This window comes from Petaurus breviceps, unplaced genomic scaffold (assembly GCF_028583685.1).
Source record: "Petaurus breviceps papuanus isolate PSGF00001 unplaced genomic scaffold, PetGlider_PUasm1.0 373, whole genome shotgun sequence".
NCBI lineage: Eukaryota > Metazoa > Chordata > Mammalia > Diprotodontia > Petauridae > Petaurus > Petaurus breviceps.
The window spans coordinates 3,024,292-3,029,036 of record NW_027186299.1 but is presented as its reverse complement, the minus strand read 5'-3'; the positions used below and the strand labels follow the sequence as shown (position 1 = coordinate 3,029,036).

Genomic DNA, 4,745 nt, shown 5'->3' with positions numbered 1-4,745 from the left:
ACACCACACATAACACACACCACACACCAATGCACACATACACACTATACACACAGCACACAGTACACACACACACCACACCACACACATACACACACATATACACCACACACACACCACACATATAACACCACACACACCACGCATACCACACACACATACACACACCCCACACACACCACACACATAACACCACACACACCACGCATACCACACACACATACACACTTTGTCCATCTCTGCTCTGGCCCAACCCTCCACTCCATCCCTGGAGCAGCCAAGGTCCAGTGAGCAGCCAGCTGTATACACAGGCTGGTGAGCAAGCCCCCTGATATGGGCTGGAGCCGAGCCCCCAAGTGAGCAGGCCCCATCCTGACAGCACTTGTGAAAGCCCAGGCTAATTGGTTGGAAAGTTTTTGGCTCGAAGGGAAAGAGGATCCCATGACAAAAAGCAGACTTTGTGTCTAATGTCAGCAGGCTGGGGCTTGCAAAGGGCCCAGCCTAATTTGTTCCTGCTCCTTTGTATAAGACAAAGAGCGTCCCTCTGTCCGTCTGCTTCTTCCCATTCCTGGCAGCCCTGGCTTGGAATCAATCACTTGGTTTCAGCAATGGCCACTTTACAAACCCTGTTGCTCTGAGCGTGGAAGTCCAGAGTTCCATGTTGGGGGGCTATGGCCCCCTCTTTGGTCAGTCAGCAAGGGTCTATTCCTCTGTGAATTAGGTGCAGGGGCTCCAGTGCCGGGCCTGGAGTCAGGGAGACTCATCTTTGTGAGCTGAGGTCTGGCCTCAGACACTTCTGAGCTGTGTGCCCCTGGGCAAGTCATTTATCTCAGTTTCCTCATCTGTAAAATGAGCTGAAGAAGGAAATGGTAAACCACTCTAATATCTTTACCAAGAAAACCCCCAGTGGGGTCAGGAAGAGTCAGACATGACTGAACAGAACGACTGAGCAGCAATGAAAATACTATGTGCCAGAAAATACTGTCCCTAATGGCATGGCCTCCAGACCCTTCCCCTACCTGATCACTCCTCCCAAAGGTCTCCAGTGGATGAGTTCCTTGATGCCCTCATGTGTTCAGCAGCGAAGCAGGTCCCTCTTCCTCCTAATCTCCAGAGGCTCTGCCATCCTCCCAGGATCTGGCCTCCCAACCGCTGGCTCCCTCCACAAATCAGCCTCCAACTTGTGGCCAAGTCTGGTGGCCTCTCTCCCCAGAGCCCCCAGAACATCGCACAGGACAAACCAAAATTAAAACTTGCCTCTTGAGTCTGGGCTCAGGGAGGGATTATCTGTAGTTTGTCCTGTGGGAAGCAGGCAGAGAAGTCCAGGGCAAGAACCCAAGCCAATCCAAGTGGAGATCCTGCTGCTGCGGCCTCTGCAGCCCCGCAGAGCACGAGTGCATGCTGTGGTGGCACAGCTCCCAAGGGGGAGCCGTCCTCATCTTTAGGACCTGAGGCTTGCCCAGGGAAACATGAAGCAGTTGTATTCAATGTGTAAGATATGGCCAGATACCCATCTATGATAATGATTTGTCACAATTACCTAAAAGAAGGATAAAACACGATTAGAACAATTACTTTTGAAGATATCTGCCTCATAGTAAATGATTTCAGAGATAATGGAATGCTGAATTACTTATTATGACGAATACAATTATAATCATTATGATGTTGTGTAATGATTTAACAAGGATTCTTTTTATATTGGCCTTTATATAGCACCTCAAGGTTTGCAAAGCTTGGTACATAGTTAACTCCCTCAATAGTCACGAAAGCCCTGGGAGGGACTCACTCCTCTTATTTCTGTTTCACAGAGGGGGACGCCTAGTGAGAGAAGTTCAATGAATCGACCAAGGTCCCACAGCTGGTAAGTGTCTGAGGTGGGATTCACACCCAAGTCCCTCTGATGCCCTTTATGCAACAGCGGCCACACTGGGTGTGTGAGTACGAGTATCCATCCCCATTTCATGGATCAGGACATTGAGACACAAGAGAGGTTATGTGAGGCGCCAGAGTCAGGGCTGCTGACCCCAAGTCCAGGACTCTTTCTGGGAAGCTGCACCACCTCTCAGTGATTTTTATTTCTTAGACTGTGAGATAAAGGTTGTTTTTGCTGAATAGCAGAAGAGCAGAGTGGGAGGAACTCTGTATTTGGAGTCCAGAAGTATGGGTTTTGATCCTGCCTCCACCACTCACTAGCCGCACGACCTTGCCTAAGTAACTTCACCTCCAGAGGCCTCAGTCTCCTCCCATATAAAACAAGGTGACCAGACTCAGTGGTTCCTAAGGAGCCTTCCAGTTTTAAGGGATGGTCCCAGGATTCTGATGCTTCCCATCTGCTGGACTTGGGCAGTCAGCTGCCCTCTCTGGACCTTGGATGAATAAGGGAGTTGTCTATAGGTTGAGGTCCTCCCTCTGGGCCCACCTGGACCTTTGAGCCTGTGTCTGGAGGCTCTGGACCAGCCCCAGGCCCCAGATCAACCCCACCCTCCTGTCCCCTACTGAATCAGAGAGCAGGACTTTGGAGATTGGCCAGTGGAGCCCCTTGAGTTTACAGAAAAAAGAAGGGGGACCCAGAGGGCCTGGGGGCCACAGAGAAGTGGTCAGTGGCTAAGCCAGGTCTGGCATCCACCGCTCCTGATTCTTTCCACTACCCTCCATAGCTCCCCATGAAAAGCCTTTGACTCGGGCCTTCAGAGCCCTCTGATTATGCCTGGGCAGAAGAGTTGGATGGCTTCCCATTTCCTGTAAACCCTTCTCTGTTTATTTGTCTGAGCCATGATTCAAGGTTTCATCCCGAGTGTCAGAGGGCCTGGATGTCTGATGGCTGAGCTGAGGACCACCAGCATGTGCTGAACCCTCTCAGGCTCCCTTCCTCTGACTAGATCGTAAAATCTAAGTGGGGCCAGGGCGTCAAGAGGGCAGTCTGCTTAGAAAGTCTCTTAACAGGCTTTCAGGCTTAAGTGGGCATTGCTCTAAGTACCTGTTAATGGGTTTTCTGTGATGGTGCACACCTGCCTGGTGTCAGGCTGCCCAGTCACCAGAGGAGGGAGCTGGGCTTGGGTAGGAGAGCCTGGATGGGTGAAGTGGTGTGGTTACCGCTCCTGTCTCTGAACGAAAGCCCTGGAATGACCTTAGGCCTTGTGCCAAGCCACCTGATGGGTGCTGCTCTCCAGCCCAAGCAGCTCTTTATCCTGTATTGAGGCAGAATGTGGGAGAGGAGAACAGAAAATGAGAACCTGGGACGATCCCCCAAACCCCCCTCTCCACCACCTCTTTAACTATTTAATGTTTTTTCGATGAGATAACATTTGTAGAGTGCTTAGCAACATGGCTGGCACACAGTAGGTACTTTACAAATGCTTGTTTCCTTACCTCTTTAATGCCAGAAATGTCCTTAGAGACAGTAGTGGTCCTTCTAACGGGAGGGCTTCAGAAAACCTGGGAAGGCCAACGTGAACTGATTCAAAGTGAAGCGAACAGAACCAGGAGAACACTGTACACAGGAACAGCAACATTGTAACATGATCAGCGATGAAGGACTTGGCTGCTCTGATCAAGACAATTGCAAATGACCTGTGATGAACAATGCTCCCCACTCCAGAGAGAGAACACGGGAACTCTGAGTGCAGACTCAAGCACACTTTTTAAAGCTTTCTTTATTGTTACTGCTTTTGTTGTGTGTGATATCAGTAATACAGGAATATGTTTTGCATGACTTCACCTGTGTATGATTTCATATTGCTTGCTTTTTCAATGAGTGGAGGAAGGCCTGGAGGGAGGGAGAATATTTGGAACTCAAATTTTTTACAATGAATGTTAAACATATACATATACATATGTGTATGTATATATTTAAAAGGGATTGTAGTTGTTCTGTCTGATATTTAAAAAAAAATAAGTGCATACTGAGAAAACAGTCTTATGGGTTAAGAAATATTTTTAAATGAATATTTTACCCATCACAATGGCATTTCTATACACTTAAAAAAGCCATATATATATAGGTGTGAGTATTGTAAGTATTTGGAGGTATGTCATATGGACACACAGGCTTATTCTTATGGACATTCTTTTTGGCCCCAGGAGAATGGGTGTATGATATAAAGACGGAAGTATAGCTCTAACAGCCAGGTGGTGCTTCTGACTGCTAACTGGATCCAGTTCACCAGAAGCACCAGCCACGATCCTGGGTGTGGGGGGGCATGGCATTCAATGCCAGAGAAAGCTCTGGCACATGCCAAGCTCTCTGCTTTCAGAGTGGGCAGCTTTCTATCTTTCCCCCTGACTTCTCATTCATCTGGGGTGGGGGATTGGTGTGAATTTCCCCAATCAGAATCTCTCTGAGTTCCCATCTCACCAGAAAACCCGTAATCTGTTCTTGGATCTGCTTTGTCTCAATGTTATTGTTCAGCCATTTCTGACTCTCTGTGACCCTGTCGGGGTTTGCTTGGCAGAGATACTGGAATGGTTTGCTATTTCCTGCTCCAGCTCACTTTACAGATGAGGAAACTTCAGGCAAACAGGGTTAAATTAATTGCTCAGGGATACACAGCTAGTAAGTGACGCTGTATGTGAACTCAAGTCTTCCCAACTCCAGCCTGGCTCTCCTGACTGAGCTACCTACATGCCCAATATGTCTTCTATAAAGAATCTTAATCACCTGAATACAGTGAAATGACATCTAGCATACAAACTACCAGGCCAGAATGGACACTGGACACAAGGGAGCAGCAGAAAGGAGTAAG

General features: G+C 48.3%; 1 long non-coding RNA gene across 1 annotated transcript in view; it reads left to right on the top strand.

The window, feature by feature from the left end:
* The window catches only part of LOC138169762 (uncharacterized), a 7,125-nt gene extending 3,292 nt beyond the window's left edge, over positions 1–3,833 (top strand). The window contains exons 3-4 of the long non-coding RNA XR_011170459.1: positions 1,812–1,864; positions 3,387–3,833. This is a non-coding gene — a long non-coding RNA (uncharacterized lncRNA). The remainder of the gene's footprint in view (positions 1–1,811; positions 1,865–3,386) is intronic.
* The last annotated feature ends 912 nt before the right edge of the window (positions 3,834–4,745 follow it).